Source organism: Phalaenopsis equestris, unplaced genomic scaffold (genome assembly GCF_001263595.1).
Source record: "Phalaenopsis equestris unplaced genomic scaffold, ASM126359v1 Scaffold233868, whole genome shotgun sequence".
Lineage (NCBI taxonomy): Eukaryota > Viridiplantae > Streptophyta > Magnoliopsida > Asparagales > Orchidaceae > Phalaenopsis > Phalaenopsis equestris.
This window is the reverse complement of record NW_018251799.1, coordinates 71,093-81,543: the sequence shown is the minus strand read 5'-3', so window position 1 is coordinate 81,543 and position 10,451 is coordinate 71,093.

The following is a 10,451-nucleotide window of genomic DNA, read 5'->3' as shown; positions in this document are numbered from 1 at the left end:
CGAGTTACCAGACAAGAAAATACTACAAATAAAATTCTCCATAGGGCAATGTTGGGAAATGTACTTCGACAAGGATCAGGCATAGTTATACAAGGCAAAGTAGGGATTGGTTTGATCTTTATCATGCCAGATAAGGGTATGTTGAGGTTCTCATACCACCTAAAAGAGCAGCGCACCAACAACGAAGCAGAATATGAAGCCTTAATTAATCACTAGATTGGAGTTGACAATCTCAATGGATATAACAAACATTGCCATCTACGATGAATCTCAACTCGCCATTCAGCAAGTCAATGGACAATACAAAATTCTAAAACCAAGACTAGCAGAATATCACCGATACGTAATGAAGCTACTGGAGTAGATTCCTTACGTGACTTTCTACCAGATTCCTAAGGGAGATAACACCCTTGCCGATGCTCTAGCAAAACTTGCTAAAGAATTGGCATATCCCTCGGAGGATTCCATCAAAATAACAGTACAAGGAAGACAAGTTTTGTTTTGAATCGACCTCAAAAGTTTACACAAGCTCGAAAAAGAAGAAACAACGATTGCAGTTACTGATATCAACAAAGGTTGGCGCAAGCCATTAATAGAATATTTGCAAATTGGAAAGCTTCCAGAAGTCAAGCCTGAAGCACACCATATCACAAAGAGGGCTATGTCGTATGCTCTAGTGGGTGATGTCCTCTACAGAAGATTGTTCGATCAGATGTGGCTACGATGCTTAAGCAAAGCCGAAGCCCAAAATATCTTCAAAGAAGTACATGTCGGATTGTGTTGCGCTAACTAGTTGGGTCCAAAAATTAAAATGAAGATCAAGAGACTCGGATATTATTGGCCAACAATGATGTCCGACTGCATGGATACTACTACATCCATAAGGTATCACCTTTGTCAAGTGCATGGGGTGTTCTTACACCAACCTTCGAATGTGCTACACCCAACCGTTGCTTCGTGGCCATTTAAGTGTTGGGGCACAGACATAATAGGTCTGATAGACCCTCCATCTTCCAAAGGACACAGGTTTATACTTATCGCTATGGATTAATTCTCCAAATGGGCAAAGGCAATGCCGTTACGAGAGGTTACGACACAGCACGTCCTTCAATTCCTCAAAAGCCAAATCGTCTATCATTTTGGAGTATCGCAAAGAATAATTTCTGACAATGGGATAGCTTTTAAAAGCTCAAAAATCAACATTTTTGTCAAAAGACATGAGATAGATTGGAGATACTCTATAATTTACTATCCCAGAGAAAACGGATTGGCTGAAGCCTTAAACAAGACACTAGTACAAATTTTAAAGAAAACACTCGATGAAAACAAAAGGGATTGGCACAACAAATTGCTAGAAGGTTTATGGGCTTACCAAACATTGTTCAGGACTCCCACTCGGTGTACACCCTACATGCTCATGTACGGGTCTGAGGTCGTGCTACCGTTAGAAATTCAGACGTCGTCTCTCAGAGTCGCTGTCACCAACCAACTCACAACAGAAGAAAGTTCAAAGCTCAAGCTCGAGGAACTAGAGAGTTTGGAAGGAAAATGAATTGAAGCATAACAACATCTGAAGCTTTACTAGACAAAGATGTTACAAGCTCATGACAAATTGGTCTGCCCAAGGATATTCAAAGTTGGTGACCTTGTCCTCGTGCTTAAGAGTCCTATTCTTACACGCCGCAAGATAGGTGGAAAGTTTGAGCCAAATTGGAAGGGACCATTTGTCGTTGAAAGGTCTATGTAGGAGGAGCCTACTATTTAGTGGACTTTCAGGGTGAAAGACCCATGCTACCAATCAATAGACGATACCTGAAGACATATTATGCAACATGACAACCTTTGCTTGAATTAAAATTTTAAAATTTTGATTGTTTTGGGGTTATCTATGTGGCCAAAAGTTTGTGACTGGGTCCAAAATTTTGTTAACAATATTAACTTCAACATAATAAGAAAAAAGAGTTTTTTGAAAATTACACACCTCAATTTTCTCTTTTCAAACTTAATATGCTACTAATTTAAACAAAATTCACACAACAATCTCTTCACCAAAATAAACAAAAATTTTCTTTTTAAACAAAAATTTCCTTTAATAAAGACTTTTTGTTTTGTTCTTGTTCACGCTAAGTTTCAGTCCACTGACATTTTTCCTGTCGTCTGCAGAAAAATGTCAGGCCAGAGGCTGATCTTCGCCTTTAATGATGTATGGAATCTCACACTAGATGAAGAAATGGCGCCGCATGACGACACTATAGATTTTGACATTGAATTTAATTAAGTCGGCATGGATTATGAGGGGCCTTTAATGAATTTTGTCAGTCGATGGGAAAAGGAAGGCCTGCCCTTACTGCTACGGGTGACCACCAAAGACAGTGTGTCACTGAAAGGAAGGAACGTAATGGTACAACAGGACCCGATGGAGGGGCCCAGCCGTTTACCATCCATGATAGCTACGCCAACTGGGGGCCTAGCCACTGCTGATAATGAAAAGAAACAGTTTGTTCCACTACGAAAAACACAACAAAGAAACGCCAGCCGATGCAAACAGAGAGCTTTATTATGAGAAGAGAAGAGACGCCAGAAAGAGGTGGACAACTTGCTCGCTCCTATTCTTGAGGGACACATTTATGATCCAGGCATGAGAGAAACCTCTTCTTGTTAGCCAGCTATGGATGAGGAGCCCGAGTTTGTTACAAAGACGAAGATACTACCAGCTTCATATGTTCTATGTATGGGTTGCCCTACCTACAATACTAAAATACCTGCATAAGCATCAGCTGCAGGGGCATTCGTGGAGTGGCCGGACTACAATGTCCTACATCTACAACTCTACAACACATTAGAGGAATATGCATCTACCAATGATGGATCTCATACCGCTGATTACCTGATAGAGGCAGAGCCATATGTCCCAATGGATGTGGAGCCGTATGTTTCGAGGTATATAGAGCCAAACGTCCTGTCAGATGCAGAATCATACATTCCGTTAGAGCCAGAGACAGCACCAGCTTGGGCTCCCGCTGATGTTCAAATGAGGGAATACCCACGACAACTGCCGACTCTCAATACGGTGGAATATTATAAAAAGAGCAAAGTAAATAAAAGAGACTTCGAGTTCTAAGAAGAAGTACAGGAAAAATTCATCAACATACTGGAGGGGTTAGAACTGCATACTAGAGTCATTTCAGAGATTGACAAACAAAGTATTCTTGACTGCATTTTTGACCTGAGAGAGGTCGAGAAGGTTTACTTATGGAAAGGACCTATTCTGAGCTGAGGAAATGGATGCGAGGAAAAAGAAGGATTACTAGCCATCCAGTGTGGCTACTACTACAACTTCACAAATAATAGATGGGGGAATCCTCCTGGGATCCTCAGACACGATCAAGTAGATCCACTACCGCCAATGATAAAGTGGATGATCAAGAGAATGGTCAGATGGAGTATTTTGCCCACTACCTGCATTCCAAATAGTTGTATTATCAACATCTACAATGATGGGATTGCATTCCTCCACAAATAGACCACCATGACTTTGTGAGACCTTTTTGTACGGTCTCATTTATGAGTAAAAGCAACATCTTTTTTGGGAAAGAAATTGACATCGTTGGCTCTGGTAAGTTCAAAGGCTCTGTGGAGATTCCCCTACCAGTTGTCTCAGTGCTTATTCTTAAAGGCAATGATACAGACATTGTCAAACATTGCATTCTAGGAGTGCAACACCGCAGGGCGTCCGTAACCTTCCGACAGATGGAAGATAACAAGATGCCGCACAGATTTCAACCAGATACAGAACTGGAGGAACTACTATCTTACAAGCTATGAGAGGGTTGTACCTCTGAGCACATGCGAAGGGAACTCTTTTCCTGAAGCATGGCATAGAAGATCAGCCTCGTAACAGCGGGAATAGACAGTCAGACGATTCCTTTCTACTTTACTACATTACAACAACGTGATATGTACCAAAGATGCTTAGCCTATAATGTGTACTTGGCATGAGATATTTTGAATGTACTTTGATGCATTTCACATATTGAACTTTTTGAGGCGTTGACCTACACTTGATCTATAACATTTTGTTGGAACAGATTAATGAAGTTTCGTTTAGAATGTCTTTTTGTTAATTGTCTTTTGTGCGATGGATGGAACGATGGATGGAAGCTACGAACCACTACGAACCACGCGTTGGTTCAAAATTACAATGAACAAAGAACAAAACGATAAATGAAAAAATTTTTAACAATAATAAAATTTAAACAAAAATAACAAAAAAATAAACAACAAAATAATTCTCTTTTGAAAAAAAATTTAACCAACTAAAATTAAAATTTGAAAATATATTTTGAAAAAATTAAATGTGATAAAAACAACAAGAAAAGAAAATAATTTTGTTGAGTGGATTCTTGATTCCACTTTTTTGTTGCGAGAGATCGTGTAAAAATTTAATTAAATATAATCAATTAATATTCAAATTCTATGCTAGTATACGTATCGTTATCAAGTAACAATGGACTTTCTATTTAAGCCGCAAATATCAATCCTACGGGGAAGGTTTAAATTGAAAATGATAAATTTGCTAGGAAATTCACAAAAATTCAATTGAAATCACTATCACTAATTTCAAATGTTGAGATATAATCAAAATTAAATTTCTAAACTATTATCAAATCAAATGTGCAAAATTTAAAACAGTAAATACTAATTTATTAACTTTGTTTATGTAATGGAGATTCTTATGTGAAAAAACATCCTTCCCATTACAATGAGGCTATGGTAAAATGAGATGAGATAAATGTTCATAATACGTATTGTGTCAAATAAAAGCAATTTTAATTCTCTACCTTGATATAGTGCATAGAAAATCATTGGTTAATCTCAGTATTTAGTCCCTAAATCTGTGGCTGGGCTAGGAGGATACCGGCTCCCACTCCAGAGCTCTCACTTCCCTTCACCTGAAGGCTAACTCTCGCTTTAGTTTTTAAACACTAAGATTGAATTGAAGATTTTAGTTTGTCACCTTAAAGGTTTTCCAATTCTACACCCAACAAAGAATATTTCTACATTTCACCCTAAACGATAAGCAATTTATTTTATAATTTAATATTGACACATTCATATTATCTCTACATTTCACCATATCTCAGAGTAGGGAGAAAAATAGACTCAGAGTAGGGAGAAAAGAGAAAAATAGAGGGAACTACTCAAACTTCATGAGAAAGAAATAACAAAACACAATTTTCATATATAAAAGAAAGTTCATACAATACTGATAAACAAACAATACTTATCTGCAAACTCTTTCTCAAAGAAAATTGTTTGTAGCCTTTCCTTAGAAATGCATGAAGAAGATATCTCTCACTTTTCTCCTTCTTCAACACTCTTATAGAAAGTTTCACAGTAAATCTCACCACAAAAACTCTAAACTATGAAAGCAAAATCACTAATTGACTCCAATATGGAAGTGGAATGGAATGATGTGGTGCAAAAAATGAAAGTAGAGGAGTGAAAAACGTAGAGGAGCGCTTTTTCTGATGAAATTCAGCCCCAAATAGAGCCCAGGGTTGGTTCTTCAAGAGGTACCTCCAAAAACTCTTCAAAAAATTGTCCAAATACTTTTAACCTTCTAGAAACGGGGTCTGCACCGCCTTTGGCGCCGTCGGTACTGATCTGGCACCTTCGGCGCTGAGTAAAAAAAATCTCCATGTTAATTTGTTTTGTGCCATCGACGATGCCCTCGACACTGAGCATTTCTTCAAAAATGTCATTCTGACTCTAAATTTCATCCTTTTTGCTTTCATTTTGCTTTAAGCCCTAAAAAGCAACAACCTGCAAGATAACATCAAAATACCTTCCATCAAAGTGTAATATCATAAAAAATAGGTATAAAATATGGGTCTAAAAATGCATATATTTTTGGTGTATCAATTCTCTCGATGTCAGAGTCTCTTACTCTTTGTTCGCGCAACACAACTATCTTTGTCTACACTAATTCTCTTCACATCCTGTGAAATTTCACATTCTGCACAAAGTAGCACAAAAATTCTACATGTCTTCTTCAACAATGTCAGCCTTTTCACATGACACATCTATTTGGGTTTAATATCTTTCAATTCTCATTTTTGAATCAGTCCTTAACTTCTAATTCACTACTTTCAAGGTCAGTCCTTACCTTCCGACGCTCTCTTTTTGAGATTGATCCTTACCATTCAATTCTCATTTCTGAATCAGTCCTTAACTTCTAATTCACTACTTTTAAGGTCAATCCTTACCTTCCAACGCTCCCTTTTGAGATTGATCCCTACCTTTCAATTCTCATTTTTGAATCAGTCCCTAATTTTTGATTCACTACTTTTGAGGTCGGTCATTACCTTCCGACGCTCCCTTTTGAGATTTATCCTTACCTTTCAATTCTCATTTTTGAATCAGTCCTTAAATTCTTATTCACTACTTTTGAGGTTGGTCCTTACCTTCCGACGCTCCCTTTTGAGAATGATTCTTACCTTTCAATTCTCATTTTTGAATCAGTCCCTAATTTCTTATTCACTACTTTTGAGGTCGGTCCGCATCCTTTTGAGATCGATCACTACATTTCAATTCTCATTTTCAAATCAGTCCTTAATTTTTGATTCACTATTTTTGAGGTCTGTCCTTTCCTTGTGACACCCTCTTTTGAGATTGATCACTACCTTTCAATCCTCATTTTCGAATCAATCCTTAACTTCTGATTCACTACTTTTGAGTCATTTCTGATTCACACTTTCAAGGTCGGTCCTTACCTTCGGACGCTCTCTTTTGAGATTGATCACTACCTTTATATCCTCATTTTCGAATCAATCCTTAACTTCTGATTCACTACTTTTGAGGTCGGTCCTTCTTACCTTCCGACGCTCTCTTTTGAGATTGATCCCTACCTTTCAATTCTCATTTTTGTATAAGTCTTTAATTTCTGATTCACTACTTTTGAGGTCGGTCCTTACCTTCCAACGTACCTTCCAAGCTCTCTTTTGAGATTAATCACTACCTTTCAATTCTCATTTTCGAATCAATCCTTAATTTTTGATTCACTACTTTTGAGGTCACGCTCTCTTTTGAGATTGATCCCTACCTTTCAATTCTCATTTTTGAATCAGTCCTTAACTTCTGATTCACTACTTTTGAGGTCGGTCCTTACCTTCCAACGCTCTCTTTTGAGATTGATCCTTACCTTTCAATTCTCATTTTTGAATCAGTCCCTAATTTTTGATTCACTCCCTTTTGAGGTCGGTTCTTACCTTTCGACGCTTTATTTTGAGATTGATCACTGCCTTTCAATTCTCATTTTCAAATCAGTCCCTAATTTCTGATTCACTACTATTGAGGTCGGTCCCTACCATCCGAAGCTCTCTTTTGAGATTGATCCTTACCTTTCAATTCTCATTTTCAAATCATTCCTTAACTTATGATTTACCTTTTTGAGGTCGGTCCCTACCTTGCGATGCTATCTTTTGAGATTGATCACTACCTTTCAATTCTCATTTTTGAATCAGTCCATAAATTCTGATTCATCTTTTATAGGTTGGTCCTTACCTTCTGACGCTCTCTTTTGAGATTGTTCATTAACTTTAAATTCTCATTTTAGAATCAGTCATTAACCTCTGATTCACCCTTTTCAGATTGGTCCCTACCTTCTGACGCTCTCTCTTCTGATTGATCCTTAACTTTTAATCATTCTTATCCTGGGATTAGTCCCTATCTTCTGATTCCTCTCTTTTCATGATCGATCCTTAACTTTCGACCCTCTTTTAAAATTAATACCTGAATTTCAAATCCCACCCCAGGGCCAACACATACACATTGATTCCCATCTTCTATAAATTCCTGAAATCTCATAACTCAAAATCCACTCTCCAATCCCCAGCAAGAGTCCCTACTTCTTGACTTTGATCAAATATTCACCTGTTATATTCCCCAGTGGAAGCACATAGAACACACAATTCCACACTCCTTCTATGTCTCTTGACTTAAGAGTTTGTATTTGTTTTGTTAATCTTGTCGGTCAACGCCAATACGCGCAGTGTGCTTGCCCAACACACCACACCTATTGGGGGTCCATTTGTTGACCTCATTTTTGGTTGAGGTCTAGTGCTCCTCTTTAGTGTAGCCTAAGGTCTAGCCATAGAACTTCCTGTTGACTATTCCTAGTAAACTAGAAAAAGAACCTTCACTATTAGAAAATCTAAACTCCTCTTTACTCAACTTGAAGTTCTACATATTATTCCTAACCTCTAGCACTTAGTAGGTGGGGTCACTATGGGGGAGCTCAAGAAGAGTTCCTATAGGACTGTTGGACCTTAGGGTTGACACTGGGTGTTGGTTTAGAGCTAAGGCACTCACCAGCAATCACCTCACTCACAACCACTCACAAGCACAAACCAAAATTTCTCGACTTTGGTCCCTTGATACTTTTAAGATACTCATGTAGATGGACCCCTAAACCCACTGGCCCTAGGCTAGGGTTTAACTAAGACCAGTACATAGAGGACCCAAAATGGGGTTTCCATTGGTCCATGGCTTATTTATGGTGGTTGGCACCCCAAGTCTACCAAAATGCCCAACTTAGCCGTTTGCCCCTAAACTCTCCTAGATTACTTAGATACCCTTGAGATCCTAAATTTGGCCAAAATTCCAAAATTTACCAAAAATACCCAAAATTACCAAAAAATTACCAAATTACCAAAATACCCCTCCTTAGCCCAAAATTTCAAAAATTCTAAAAAATCCCAAAATACTCCAAATACTCCCAATTTCACTTTTCTCAACTACCACATGACCTAATTTGGCCATTTTGACCATTTTGACAAAACCCCTAAAATTGCTTTTAAAAGCCCAATCTCCCCAAATCCACCTCAAACGTCCATCAAATTGGTCCTCATTTCCCCCAATTTCAATTCTAAACTCAAATTAACCTTTTATATGACCAATCTAAATCAAATCCAAGACTTGTTGGAAAACAATAGTAAAAATCTTCTTCCTTCAAGTATTAAACCACCTAAACTTGAATTAAAAATATTACCTGCCCATTTAAAGTATGTATTTTTAGGAGAATCATCTATATTGTCTGTTATTATATCTTCCAAGTTAACTGAAATTCAGGAAGAAAAGTTAATAGAAATGTTGAAAAAGTATAAAATGGCTTTTGGATGGACTTTAGCAGATATTAAAGGAATTAGTCCTTCAATTTATATGCACAAAATTTTATTAGATGTATTAGATGAACAAAATGACAAAATGAACCTAAAGCTCATCCTCAGATAAGTTAAACCCGATAATGAAAGAATTTGTTAAAAAAGAGATTTTAAAATGGTTAGAAGTTAGAATTATATATCCTATTTCAGATAGTGTTGGGGTAAGCCCTATTCACTGTGTTCCGAAGAAAGGAGGGGTAACTTTTATAGAAAATTAAATATGTCCACCAGAAAAGATCACTTTCCTTTAGAATTTCTAGACCAAATGTTGGATAGATTGGCTGGGAATAAGATTTATTGCTTTTTAGATGGATATACCAGTTATCATCAAATTCCAATTGCTCTAGAGGATTAAGAGAAAAAAATGTTTACAAGCTCATATGTAATATTTGCTTTTAGTAGAATGCCTTTTGGACTATGCAATGCACCTGCAACATTTCAAAGATGTATGATGTCAATTTTTAGTAATTTTATAGAACATGGAATGGAAGTGTTCATGGATGATTTTTCCATATTTGGAACTTCGTTTGAATTATGCCTCAATAATTTATAAAAAGTTCTAGAAGTATGTGAAAAAGTCAATTTAGTATTAAATTGGGAAAAATGTCAATTTATGGTTGCAGGTTGTATTGTACTTGGGCATAAAATTTTTGAAAAATCATGGAAGTGGATCCTGCAAAAATCCAAGTTATAGAAAAAGTACCACCACCTAGTAGTGTTAAAGGGGTGAGAAGTTTTTAGGACATGCTGGTTTTTACAGGCGCTACATAAATAAATTTTAAAAAATAACTAAGCCTTTATGCCAACTTTTAGAAAAAGATATGAAATTTGATTTTAATGAATAATACATAAAAGCATTTGAATTATTAAAGAAAAAATTAGCCACTGCATCTATAATAATACCACCTAACTGGGAAAACCCATTTGAAATAATGTGCGATGCTAGTGATTATGCTATTGGGGATGTATTAGGACAAAGGCACGACAAAGTTTTTAAGGTTATATATTATGCTAGTAAGACTCTAAATGAGGCTCAAATTAATTATACTACTACATAAAGAGAGTTATTAAGCCTAATATTGGTACTGGAAGAAAAGTTGAGATTTAATTGAACGAAAAATAAAAAAAATCGCAAAAATTTGGCCACTGGCCCCGACGGCGTCAGAATGGGCGCTGACGACGCCCAAGGAAATTGATCTCAGTGTCGGCAGGGCCCCTCGCGGGGGG